The sequence below is a fragment of the Cinclus cinclus genome, chromosome 1 (genome assembly GCF_963662255.1).
Source record: "Cinclus cinclus chromosome 1, bCinCin1.1, whole genome shotgun sequence".
Classification (NCBI taxonomy): Eukaryota; Metazoa; Chordata; class Aves; order Passeriformes; family Cinclidae; genus Cinclus; species Cinclus cinclus.
In genome coordinates this window covers 129,542,136-129,556,774 of record NC_085046.1, presented here as the reverse complement: position 1 = coordinate 129,556,774, position 14,639 = coordinate 129,542,136, and the positions used below count along the sequence as shown (strand labels likewise).

Genomic DNA, 14,639 nt, shown 5'->3' with positions numbered 1-14,639 from the left:
TTTTTCTCAAAGTATGCAAGTCAGGCTGTAAAACAAAACTTTCAGCAACAAAAAGGAGGATTCAGCATACTCTCCTTTTTTAAAAAAAGAATATGAATAAATTTAGAAGACATTTTCCTTGGTATCTAAGATCTCCCTCATGATTGTAGCAACACATTCCCATGAATGTAAAAATAGAAATCTCTGAGTCTTCCTTTCCCTTTTCCTGAGATTAAGTAAAGAAATAAGTTCATTCACTCATATAACTGATTGGCTGGGACAAGGATGATGCCAGCAGAAAGGAAAGTTAAAATTCTGATAAATGGATATGAAATCTGATTTTTTTCCTTGGGAGATTCCACTTCATCGACTATATTCACTTCTTCTGGCAGTTGTCCACTGGCAGACAATCCAACAGTAGATTTTGAACAGTAAATTTAAAATTGGACAGTGGAATCATGTAGAACATTAAAGTTGAAGTAGTAACATCAGATCTTGACTCTGTGTTCAGCAGAAAACTATTGCAGTCAGCAGTATACTGAGATGGGAGCTTAGCACACAGGCTGCTGCTATTTGGTATTTGCTGAATCTTTGAAAAACTGCTTAATTTGCAGCAAAAGAAAGAAAAAACATATACAGCTCAGCATGAGTCATGGATCTGGCCTACTGTACGTTTGAGCAAACTAAGCTTAAGCCAGCATTTACCAGCATCATGAATATTTGGGCATCTGCAAGGACTATGAAATCCAAGACAATCCCCAGGCAAAGGAATTCCTTCACCCAAGAGCAGAACTTGTATTCTTGGACTGGCAATTTGGGTTTCTCTTTCTTGACAGGACCTGTGTGTGAACCCTTGCAGGGAAGGCTGCTCTGGGCTGTTTCTCACCACGGACGTGCACTTCTCTACATGAGGAAGTGCAAATGCCAGACTATACCCCAGTGTAGTTGTGGTGGGTTGACACAGTAGACATACACTGTTTGCCCTAAAGTCTTTTCCAGGACAAAACCATGTATCAGAATGTCTTATAAAAAGTTTTGTTTGTTTTTTTTCCTGGAGAAACAGTGTTCACAGATGGACATGGTATTGTATATCTGTGACAGAGAAAGTGAGGTCAATGAAGGCAGCCTTTCTCTGGAACAAAAGTTCAGTGAATGCTTTATTTCCTGAGCAATTTATTTCCACAGTCTTGACCAACTTTTAGAAGTAACAGGTACAACAACTTTGTCGGAAGGTGGCCCATCATGCAAGGAAAGAATACCTACTGACTGTAAAGTTTTCATTGTGTTTATAGCTAGCATAGGCCCATAAAATTCAAAAGCAGTAAAGGAAGATCAATACTTTAAATGCAACTAAATAAAATTTACCAGTATAGGGTACATATCTTCAGTAGAAGACAAAAGTAGCAGGTTTTTATGTTTCTCAGCATGTCTTTTAGTCCCATTAGAATTTTCCTCTGTCAAGTTCACCTTCATCAATCTGTTCTTCATTTGTGAACTGATCTTATCTAAGCACCAGACCAATGCAATCTTGGTCCTATTACAGCTGAAATCCATGGTGAGGAAGAAAGAAAATGTAGGTTTATCTCATTGACATGTTATTGGTGCCTGAGTCTATGTTTTCTTAGCAGTTCACCTCACAATTCTCTGAGGTTGCCGAGAAGTAGGAAGAGAGAACTGAACAACAGGAGTTTCATCACCACTCATGGGGACTGCTTGAGGAAGGACTAGAAGCATTTTGACAGAGAACACAGGAAGCCATGAATGTTGTCCCTTTTTTAACCATTAACTTCAAAACACAGGCATCTTATCTTCTGACCTGGACACTGATCATGCCAATTCTAGAAGGCTGAATTCTATCAGACAAGCTTACAGCATCCTTTGAGTAGTACCTCTGTTCCACGTGAATGAGAGGTTCAGACAGAATAGGAGTTAGCACATTCAGTTTCCTTGGAGTTACTTTAATGCATAAATACTCAAAAGTATGAACTTTTTTCTTAATACTTATTTTCCCCACTTCCTTCCAAGGCATAAATTGGAAGTGAGTAGGAGAAGCAGTCCTTTGTAGATTACCTTGAACTCAGAGAGCAATTACTTAAAATTTGTAATCAAAATAAATGTGCCTCACTCATAATGCCAACACTGCACAGATTACATCAAGTGGTCAACTGAAGACAAAAAATCTCTTTAGCAAAACACAGTGAAAGTTCCCAGCCTCCAGCTGCCTTTCCCCAGGACCCAGCCTTGCAAAGTCAGCACTCCCCAGCCCAAATCAGCTGGGAGAGCTGGGGAAGACACGTTCTCTGCATGTGCAGGCACTCAGCAGTGGAACAGCAGAGCAGGCACACAGTTAATGCATCACAAAAAAAAATAAGTATGAAGAAACACAATGGGTATTTCATTCAACAATGTGCTCCTGGCCCACAAAATGACCCCCATTCACAGCTGAGTCAAAGAGCCACAAGGGTCACAGTCTTGCGACTTACACAACACTTCCTTCCTCTTCCCAAACCTGTAGCCTGCCCACCAGCTGACTCATTCTGTCAACCACCAAAAAGGTTTCCATCATTTGGTACTCTGCAGGCCACAGTGTGAGAATCTGGCTGTAGCACACAGCTAAACAAGTCCTGCATTTAATTTCAAACAAATGGGAGAGGGACGACAGACAATCCACACCACTTCAAAAAGGGACTGCAATAAGCCAGATGGTGTGGATTACATCTTGGGGAAGGCTGCTGGTTTATGATGATAGGATGTGAGGGAAAGAGAGGTAGAAATCTGGCACCTCCCCAATGCAATGCAGTGCAATATCTGCCATGTGGGTAGTTTTTCAGTGGTAAAGGTTCTATCTCCAGACTGAATACTGGAGTAGGAGATCACACCATAATATCTTGAATTCACATTTGCTTTGGATTTATAGATTTGTGATAGTTAATTTACCTGCAAAGTGGTTTCATTATTCACAGTTAAATATTTTGTGTAATTTGTTATGCATGTGAAAAAAGTGATGTAGAATTATTTTATACCTTTGCTCACAATTGGGAGTCAATTTTGCTATTTATGCTACTATTTTTCCTTTTTATCATTTTCAAAAAGCATTAAAACAAAGAGTTAAAAGTTCCTTTTTCCAAGGTTCAAAGAAAAATGTGATAAACATGTTGTGTTTATCACTTTTTAAAATACTGATCTTATGTATGGATACACACATATTGGAATCCATATTGGAATTCAATCAATTCCAATTTCAACTGCAGAACAAAATCATTAAACATGCATGCTTTTTAAACCTGTGCCAGAAATCATTTTATTTTCTTCTAGAGGCAAAGATTTAATTAAACCTGATACACTGCAGAGAAAATGAAGACATCTCTGAAAAAATGGCAGTTCTTCACTGGACTGTCTAGAGAACGTTAGATAAATGGAAATTTCTTAATTACTAATTCTGTAGGTCAGTTTTATAGCAATTGCACATTATGCTAATTGTTTCAGAAAAATAACTTCTGTGAATTATCATATGACAGAGTTTCTATCTGCAGTTGGTTCATCAATGAAAAAAGAGACAAAAATGTCTTCTATTCTACACCACAAGAGATGGATGGTTTGAATTACATGATAGAAAAGACACAACATTATCTGAGTCACTACAGTCATATCCCAAGTCAGTGTTGCATCCATAAAGCAACATGCTGTATTTATTGAACAGAGTGCAGATAATCCTTTGATCACTGGTTCTGCTTGTTTCAACAGCCCAGTTTTAAATTGGTATTAGCAATTATGATTCACATTACAATCAAATATGTGGTTTCAGATAAGGGAAAAGGAAAAAAAATCACTTCTCTGCTTCAAAGATTCAACAATAGATTATAAAGTGCTCAAAGAAGCAAAATGAAGTTATTGCAGCCATGATAGTATCTTTTTGTACCACACTGAGAGAAGAAATCCTTATCTATTCCTAAAAGATATACATATAAATGCAAATGCAATTATAGACAAAGAAGATCTGTTCAAACCACTAAAACTGTATTTATAGCAACTTACACAGTTTCTGTGCCACTAGATTTTAACAGCTAAAATTACCACAAGCTAGCTACTCGTTCTTCAACGTTTTAGTGGCTTTCAGAGATCATCTTATTTAAATACCTTAAGTGATCCTCAGTTAAGCAGGGCAAGGTTTGGCTGGAATTTTCTTTGTTTTACCTATAGACATATAGCCTTTCTCAATCAGGGAAAAGTTTTTTATTAGAAACTGAAGATGAGAGGTCTCTGCGCTTTTCAACACAAACTTGGATTCCTTTAACCTTTACCAACATTGGCTTTAATAGCAAATTATTTAATTTGGCAGACATGCAAATTCTGTATTTTCCCAACTATAGATTACTGTCTGGATCTTAAATAACTAAGATTTGTCCTTTGTGATGCTGCAGAATCCTATGCTGAAAGGTCACTAAAAGATTTTTAAATGGGCTACATAGACAATTAGAAAACAAAGCCATCTCTTTCATGCAGAAGCTTTTGAAACAGACAGCAGCAATTACAGTATGCCCAACCAGATGCTCTCTTAGGAACTTAGGCACCCATGAAAGATTGTCTAGATGCCTGCACTTGTGTCTGTTCTTCAAATGTGAGTCTTTAATTCCCCAAGTTGTGAATGTGTCTAAAATATGCTTTTTACAAGGCAGGGCAGACCTTCCAAAGCTGGATATAATCTTGTCATGGAATTCGTACCATGCCTGCCTGCCAAGCTGTAAGTACTTTAGAACTTCTTTCAGTGAATAGGGGCAGGGATCTTGTGTGAGGCACCTTGCCAGGGGCACATTGCACATTAAATTTCTTGTTTCCTACAGAAAAACAGATCCTGTTTCATCCTGATGAGTATGAGTGATTCCTATGAATTTGGCAGGACTATTCTGAATTGCTCTTTTCTTCTTCAGAGTACTTAGTACTTTCATGTTTCTGGCCCTGGCAACACCTGTAATCACATTCCCTCACCATGGTCCAGTCACCACCAGATTCAGAAGGTCACAATGAAGTGTGACTGTGAACTTAGCTCAAGTTCTTAATTCACTGGAAACTGTGTTAAAGAAAATTGAAGTAATTTGAGTCCTAACCACTGCTGACTTGGAGCATTCTAAAAGCACTCTGAAAGGCTTGCTGCATACTTTGAAGGAGCAACAAGGGCTGTTAGGTTGATCCCTACCAGGACATTTTGTAAATAACAAAGTCCACAGACAAAAGAATATAAACTTTATGTATTTTCATATAATCTAGAATATTATCCCTACTAATTTTGCTGAAATTTAACCAATCTATCAAAGACATCTTATTTATATTTCTTTATACTTGTTGTATCTCTTTCCTGAAACTAACCATTAAATTAGTGGAGGCAATTTTAACTTAAACTGCCAGATTAATCAATGAAAAAGTAAATGTACCATACTTAGTGGATAAGGGTGCAATCCAATTATTTTGTTGAATTTATTTGAAGGCTGGAAAGTCTAATGAGCAAGAAAAGAACATCAGACTGGGGCTTGCTATAAATAGGGTTATTAACTACAGCCTATTTATATGCAGAGCTGCAGACTTGCAGAAGGATCCACAGAAAAATTTGCCGAATGTGTTAAGAGCCGATCAAATAAATTATCAACTGAACATTAATTCCAGCTAAGTGAACAGATCCCTGGAGCACTTCAACATATAAACTAAAGTCAGTGGACTTGGGGCAGAAGTGGAGAATGTAAGTCCAATACTCCCAGTATTGTATTCATTGTATTCACTATGCCAGGAAAAAAAAGTCATACAAGCAGAACAGACCATGAACTGTTTTATCTCCTTGTAAGACAAGACAGACAGGAACACACTTGACAGAAGTTAAAGATAGGGTTTTTCCTTTCCTTCACAAAGAATAATGTGGCCTCAGGTCTTCTTCCTGATTACTAGAAAGGTGCAAGAAGAGGATGGAGGATATCACATTTCAGACGTGAGCAATCTTCTCTTGGCAAGAAGCTGGATGACTGAGACTTCCCATTTGGAATGGTAAAACATGCTCTACTCTGCCAAGCAGCATGCCACGGAAGGCAGTGTCCTAAAAGTATACTATGTATGTATGTACACACACACACACATATATATATACATGTCTTACAGCAACAAATTCCTTTACAGTGAAATATTACTATTTCATGAAGTACCTTCTCACACAAGCAGCATAATAAACTTGGCACACAAAGAGGATGAGAAAATCTGTCCAGCTGACATCACTGAAAGTAGAAACTAAGCACAATGATCACAAGGCCAGGTACACAATTAAAAAAAACAGATCCCAGAATTACAGAAGTAGTGAGCATAAATATCATTCCCCACATCAAACTATTCAAAATACACAGAGAATTCTACTTCTATTTCCTTATATGCACTCTAGGGAAAAAAAAAAAAAAAACAACACTGATGTGGTGCAATTTCTAATGCAATATAGTTTTCAGACTATTTCATCTTACATCATGATATTGTTCCATTCACCCTCTATATGATAATGTCTGATTAAATGAATTGAACACAGAATGTTTTTTTCTGAATAATTTATACCAGAACATTGTAAACTGTTTTCGAGACTAATATTTCACAGTGGTGATTGTAAATTCCAACACTGGGAAAGAATTCAGATGTCAAGGAATTATGTAATTACGAGAAGAATACACATGTTAGTATATTTTTGTTCAAACCTGTAAACTGGTCTGTGGGATAAATGACAGAATAAAGATGTGAAAAACCAATGTAGACTGGAAGGAACATGCTTTTCAGCATGGGTAAAGCAGCAAATCTCCAAAACCTGTAGTACAAAGTACCTTTTTTTATTACAGACCCTGTAACATCCTTTTTCTCCTTTGCCACTTCAGTAAAGAAAAAATGGGATCACAGTTCTAAATACATTTTACATTTTCCATCTGTGACAAATACTATTGAAAAGAGTCAACCAGGATTTTTGCCCAGAACTCCATTTACCTGTTATAATGAATTAGAATTATATTTGTGCACATGAAATTCTAGATAACTTACATATTACATCATGACATATTGGTATAACTACTGATAATAATTGAGAAACTCTATGAACAAAACTAATTATTTAATTAAGATCTACATCTGCCAGACTCACAAGATCTTTAACATTTTATTAAGAAGCATTTTGGACAGATTTTACTGGTATTATGTGTTTTACAGGGTATTTTGCTTTGCCAAACCACAGTAAAAATGTTTGCATCATTGCAACTACATTTACAATAAAGGCAAAGTTCAAGACCTTTAAGGTCTCAGAAGCCTGGGGACCTTCTTCTAGACCAAAGTATAAACTACACAACAGTGGTATTTTAAAAAGTACAAATGATATTAACATTTTAAGCATGTACTTTGTTAGTAAACCAAGGCCTTGAGAACAATTCCATTAAAGACCACATCAACCGTCAGCTTACTGTTTACACAACACCTCCCCACTCCCAGATCCCATGAAGTAGCAATGTGATGCCTAAAACCCTACAAGTCTATCCAAAATTCACCAGCTCTCTCTACCCACCAAAACTATGAATTCTGCTACTTACTCCACTACATCCTTGAGTAACCATCTCAGTTGCTATAATCACACGTATCTTAGAGTAACAACTCTGCTGCTGGTATGTCAGTGTGAATAGCAGACCAAGTTCTTTCTCCCTTACACCTCGGTCCCAACTTGACCACTTTATATTTCACTTCTTCAAGCATTTCTCCTTTAATTCCATCAACAAAGTCAGCTCTGCCCACTAGGCAAAAATCTCACAGTCAGATCTTCCACCTTGTTCCTGCATGTGGGAATCTCTGAATCCGTGTTGAACAGCTCTCTACATCCAACCCACATGCCCTTAGACAAGCAGTTTTCAATTAGATTTGCATGGAAATTATGTACTTTTTTAGCATGGCATCCGTGAAAAGATGAGGTCTTGGTAGTCCTCCTCTTACTGTACAAGGTTAAACATATAGTTTGCAGCTAACAAATACAAACATAAAAGTACAGGTATTTGACACCTCCTGTAGAGAACAGTTGTTTTGAGACTAATCCTTGACATTTGGCACTAGTCTTTCTGCCACCTACTTATTCATAATGAAGAGAAAAATATTGCTTCTTTCCTCCTAAGTATTGTGGTGTTTCTTACTTCATGCCTCAGGCAAGTTTTACATCTGCTAAACCCAGGACTATCCTTTAGATATTCTTGCATATCAGTATGCAAGAAGGATGCAGTGTAATTTTAGAAGATAACTTTTACAATGTGGAGAAAAAGAGCTTTTGCAACCATCTGTAAATCCTATGTGTATTTGTAAATTATTACTGAAATAAAATCCCGCAGTAATTCTTTAAACTATTGTGTGGGAGTAGAGCCAAAAGCACGGATAGGGATGGAAAGAAAAAATGTTATAGCATATCTGTTTATATGGACACCAACAAAAGGACTACAAAACTGCATGCTCTGATGAATTTGCTGACCAACAGAATAAGCACTTCAAGCACTTAATTTCTAGTGTCATAATTTAGTTAGTTACAGTTTAGGATGTAAAGGATTTAAAAAACAACCAAACACTCTGAAGAGTAGTGCCCAGAGCAAAGGTCCAGCAAGTAGCTTCGGGCAGAAACCAGTCTACATTCAAATAAAGGAAGGGGGCAGCCAGCTGTCATGTACAGGTGATACTTATGACCACACTCAGGTGGAAGGCAGGAAGCTCACTGGCTAGACTTACATCAGGAGAATAAAAATAGAACATATATAGCAGTGTGACAGCATCATTCAATTCTTCTGAGCTCCACTTGACTCTAGTCAAGTGAGGAAGGCTACCTAGACATCCTTATCCCTTGTCACTGTCATCCTGGTGCTGCAGTGACCTAGGACATTACCAGTTGTATGCCACGAGGTGAGACTCTAAGAAGGTGCTGCTCCCTGTGGAGCAGGCATTGGTGGGCACTAAAATGAATACATTTTTCCTTCCTGTTGCAACGGTTCATATGCAGTGGCAGCAACTGTGCCTCATCTGGCAAGAGGAGAACCCTTCCAAAGAGTTGCTGGTTTGCCCAGACCTAGTGGAGCACATCCCTTAGTCCTCCTGTAGTATCACGAAGCTGGGACACAGAGCAGCTTCAGGTGTCTCCAAGATCAGCAGAGACTGCTACCACCCTAACCTGCTACCACATCTCCCTCACTCTCCTGCCCACTTACAGACATGGTGTAGTCATTTGGAAAATACATGAACTTCATAAAGGTCACACTACACTGGTGAACCTGAACTGATTCCTTTAAGAAAAAATGTATCAGGAAAATAATTTTGGAAAATATCTAAATTGTTTTGAATCTTTCTTCTGCCACACCCAGCTCGAAGCAGGACAATGTTTTTCAACTGTTGCCACTAAGCAACATCAACCCCATATTTACAAATTAAATTTAAGTTGTAGCTGTTACATACCCAGATACTGAAGTTTCTAAAAACACAATTACATTAAGGTGCAATGGCCATTTAATCAAAAGGCAAACTGCTGCCAAGTTCTCCCTAGCAAGATTAAATGCTTACAGTCAGCTCTTGTTTTTTAAAAAGGCGACTCAAGTTTTAAAATATTTGCCAAGATTTACACCACAAAATTCAGCATACACTTTAGTCTTAAAATCTGACAGGCCTTCTGGTAGTTCAAACAAACAAACAAACAAACAAACAAATAATCATGCTACAAAGAAAAAATGTTCTCCATATCAGTTTCATATTAATTTGACTGTTTTCATCATGACAAGACCTCTGTCTTAGAACAAATGACAGCAATATTTCCCCTCCCACAAGGCACAGAATAAAAGACAGCCTCCACTTAATAGTATGAAAGACAGTTATTAATAAAACAAACACACCCAGAGGTACTACTTATTCCAGCAAATATCAACAAAAATATTTCAAAGAAAATACATTTCCTAACAATGTCATTGTTCTTTTTTCACCTTTCTCTTGTTTCTTTTTTACCATTTCTTTTCCTACTTCTCTTGCCCATCAGTTCATTGTCATGAAGTAATGGGCTGGCATTCTCAAAACTTTCAAAAACAAATCTCCACAATGATCTTCTAATTCTTTCAAATTCACTTATATTGTAGCAGCAACAGGTATCAGCTTACAGTCACAGGAGAGAGACTCACAGAATTGCATTTAGAAACCCTTCAACATTCTGGAGTGAATAGCAAAACAATCCACATGGAGAGAATGTGATAATGGAGCCATAACATGATGGCATCAGGCTCTTAAAACATTTCTCCTCAAAGCTCTATTGTATGCATGATTTACTTGGAGCACAGGGATATCTGGAAGCCACATCAAAGACCTAATGGATAGACATTTTGTTAACATATGTATAACTGATGCCAGGCCATAAAACAACACTGCACTGAGTATTACACATCTTCAGAAAAGTCTGGTTGTTTTGTGTTGGGTTTGTTTTTTTTTTTGAGGTTGGGGTGGATTTTTGGTGTACAAATTATTTCTTCCGTTATGTGCATGAATGCCTAACAGGCTCAGAAACCTGGACAATTTTCATGTTCTTTGTACCCTGGATCTTTGCCCAGTATCACAAAATCAGAGACAGGGCTGATCTTGGAAACTGGTAAAGGAAGAAGAATGAAAAAGCAAATAGGCATCTATGTCCTTTGCAGAACTGGTTCTGTTACTTTAATCACAGACTGGTAAAAAACCTCACAATCTAAGCTACTACCTTAGCATCTGTTTCTCAGGTCATTCCTCAGACTGCTACTTTCAAAGCACTGCTCTAAACTACAGTGCATTCTTCAACAGCCTTTCACATCCTTGGTGCTCAAAATGGAGACTTTTCCAATGGTACATATTGTAGATACAGCATTCCATAAAAACAGGAGGCAAAAAAGCTTTCTAGAGTGAACTCCTGGAACAGCTCTCCAGGATTCTGAAAAGGCAGCTTATAAGATCCTCTGTTTCTGCTCCAGAGTATTTATCCTGGATCACAGAACAATGAGCAGCCATTAAATTTATGTACTTTGTAGGGCACTTAGGGAACAGTTTTTCCATCACTTAGAAGGATAAGTAAAACAGTGGTGCACACCAAGAAACACACAGCATGAAAGGACACTAAAAGTCAAGATTGTGGAAGAGTTATAACTTTATCCACTTTGATACCTTTTCAGTTAATCACATATTTTGTGGTTCCATGCTTGGCACATTAGGTACACTGAAGCCAGATTAACAACAAACAGCTGCTATTTATAGCATTTCCCCAGAGATGGGAACAGTTGCTGCTGCACTTTAAGACCAATCATGTTACATCTGTATTTAAATGAGAAGACAAACATGTTTTACTACCATCTTTGCCTGAATTTCAAATGAAAACCACATTAGTTAACTTGTGAATTTCTCGGTCAGTCAGTCTCCAGTGTCAGTTTACATAGTTCAAATAAAACATCTTACCAACACACAATACAGCCCAAAAGGATGCTAACAGCATGGGCCTAGGTGCAACAGAGTGCTCAAATACTCCTCCAAGATAAAAGTCAGGAATGGACTGCAAATGTCTCTAACCTGCAATAGCCTGGACCTCAGCAGGTTCTGCTACCATATATTTGCCATTTCACAAACTCTTTGGCTCAACTGTCAGCAGTCATGCAGGCTTTAAATATGTTAAGTCTCACAACCCAAAGGTTTTCTACTCTCACTGTTGTCCGAAGCACTGTGAGAATGTGATCCCAAGTTCAGTATGGTTGCAGGGCATCAAGTCACAGCATGTTTGGTCCCACTGTTTCCCATTTGTTTGTATGAAGAAAAGGTGGATCTTGAATTCATTATTTTACAGGCACAGGCTCACCTCCTTTGGGTACCTACAGGTTAATCAGGCCTCAGCAGGCATTAAACAAAGACCTCAACTCTCATGAGGAAGGTGGATGTCTCTGCTCCGAGCACCCAAGATCACACCTGCTCTAACATAGGAAGAGTCTTGTCTGGGGTGAACAGTCTTTTCCTAACTTAGAATGAATAATACAATTATAAACAGAACAGAGACATTGGTGAGACCGTGAACTTTACTGACAGCATGACAAAATCCATTTCCTTTTTGTGTTCAGATGCTTTCTACACCACCTGAAAACTTGATACTTCAAAGTTGCAGCTTGCAGTAGGTTTCACCATACATTTTTTTCTAGCTGGAACGTTTGCTTACTGCTTACTGACTGGCCAAACAGAAAGGATAAAACAGGAAGGAAACCTGAAGTATCAGTGGGTTAATTTTTCCAAAGTACTTGCACACTGGGTACAGAGATGCCTCAAAAAGACACAGGGCATCTGCGCCATGTCACATCATCACCTCTGAAGATGAATGCACCTCTGAGAGCTTGATGCTTCACAAAGCAGGAATAACATCTCTGTTACTGCTATAGGTTACTTGGAAATGCAAATGTACTGAAGTTAAGCATGGGTGCTTAAAATAAGGTTTGCAACTCAAACAATTCTGAGTATCTGTTTTGATGATTTCAACACTTCTTGCAGCAGCAATGACTTTCAGAATGCTAAGTCTAAAATACAGAAAAAACCTTCAGGAAAATATGAAAAAAAAAGAGTCAACTACTATTTTTCTGTTTTCCTTAATATTCTTCTAGCTTTACCTCCCAAACCCCAATTGCTATATGCTAAAATCCACATAAAACACTTAGAAAATTATTGAAAAAGTGGGAACAGAACTGAATATGCTGCAAAAGTGGTCAAATTTTAATAAATAAAAACAAAAACAAAAAAGCAAAACAAAAAAGAACCCCCCAAAAAACCCTAAACAGGTAAGAAAAAAAATAATTTTCTCCTATAATATACTTTAATAATAATAAGTAATATTGCTCATAACACAAACTTGTCAGACAAATATTATTTCAGTTCATGGTGATTATTTTTAATAAATATGTTAAAATCTCATGGAAGGAGTTAATGAATTATTTATAAATGAAGCAGTTATTAAATTCTAGTCAATATATAGATGAACACAATTATACCTAAATGTGTAGTTGCATCTTGGGCAGAATCACTTTTCACCAGACTTCACACACTTTCTTCAGTGTCCTACAGCAACCTTCAACTAAGTTTCAGGGTCAAGTTTCAGTTACAATTTGCTGCAAAACCTGTGACCAGTTACATTTCACATGTTTCAACCCAATTTTAAACTGCTTTGCTTTAGACATTTTTAAGAGCAATACCACCCAGTGTTGATTTCTCACCCAGAGTTCAGAGATCCAGATGTGGATTTGTTTAAATTCAAAACTTAAACGGAAATTTTGGCCTGTGGAAATAGCACCTTTCTGTTCCCCTGAATTTGTCCTGTATTTTGAAACATTTTGGCATAGAGGGCATTGTAAGAGTTTGGATCGGCAATGTATTTCATTGCCTAAATAGCGAGACACTTCCCATTTTCACCAGAGTAATGCAGTGGAATGAGCATGGCAAAGCACCTAATAAGGCTCCAAAAGGAGCTGAGTACTAAAAAACCTAAACATTCACTTGTTTAATTTTCTGTTTCTTGGTTACACTTTCAAAGTGTGTCCACTACCACTCCCATTACCATCAACAGGGGGCTTGTAAATAAGTCTTTACCCAGTGTTTAAAAAAAATGATCTTGTCAGTGGAAATAGTGAAGAGATCCCAATCCACTTCATCACTTAAAGAAACAGAGTAGGACAGCAAAGAGAGAAACAAGTCCAGGCAAGCACCTTAACCTAACTTTCAAGTCTACATGTGAACACTTCATAACCTGAATTGAAACGTCAAATTCTGAAATACACCAAACATAATTCAAGAAAGACAGCCTACTAACTGATTAGAAACATTGTTTAAAAATGCAGATGACACAAAATTAAATTAAATGCACCCTAATTAGACAGTTGGAACATTTAACTTGGTAAGCACGTGTTTCATGAAGCAAGATCCGCAGGTGATGTTACCTAAACCAGTCAACCATCAGGTTAGTTATTCTTTCCCTGCCCAGTGATCAAGCTGCTGAAACTGAACATTCACTGAGGATCTGCAGACACCACAAGGCAGAGCTACTGAACTGTCATCTCAGAAAAGAAGATCTCCTAAATAGATAAAATCTCTTGCCTGGTTTAAAGGTCAGAGATAGTCATCCTTCTTCTCCACTGAAGCCATAAAAGCAACAGTGTTTAAAAAAGCATTGTGGCTCACTAGGAACTCTAGCAGCAATTTCTAGTGCTGCTGTAACTGAGGTTGCATCAACATTTTCACTATAAAATGTACTGCCAGAAAAGTAATTCCATGTTGCGAGCTGACACAGAAGACTTTCTACCAGGCACAAGTCCTTCAGCACCATGAGGTTGGTTTGTATGATTTTTAACTAAGAAGCTGGAAGAAAAGAGAAAGGAGGAAGAAAAATCTTGTAAATGGAAGTCAACAATGTAGAATTATGTAATGTTCAAATAGAATTTGTGGTGCAGATAGTTTATTCCAAACATACATACAACACCTGCTGAACATAGCCATGACACCTGTTACCTGAAAAAGACTGAAAAACTAAGATGTCTAAAATATAGAAAAGCATGTGAATGAAAGTTACTTGTTTTCTTGTTTTAGGGTTATCTTCAGAAGGGCTTTTTTTTTGT

At 37.6% G+C, this 14,639-nt stretch overlaps 1 protein-coding gene across 1 annotated transcript in view; it reads right to left on the bottom strand.

Annotated features, from left to right (window-relative positions):
* Nucleotides 1-14,639, bottom strand: part of CPQ (carboxypeptidase Q) — a 125,000-nt gene that overhangs the window by 78,344 nt on the left and 32,017 nt on the right. The gene's annotated exons all lie outside the window — the stretch shown is intronic.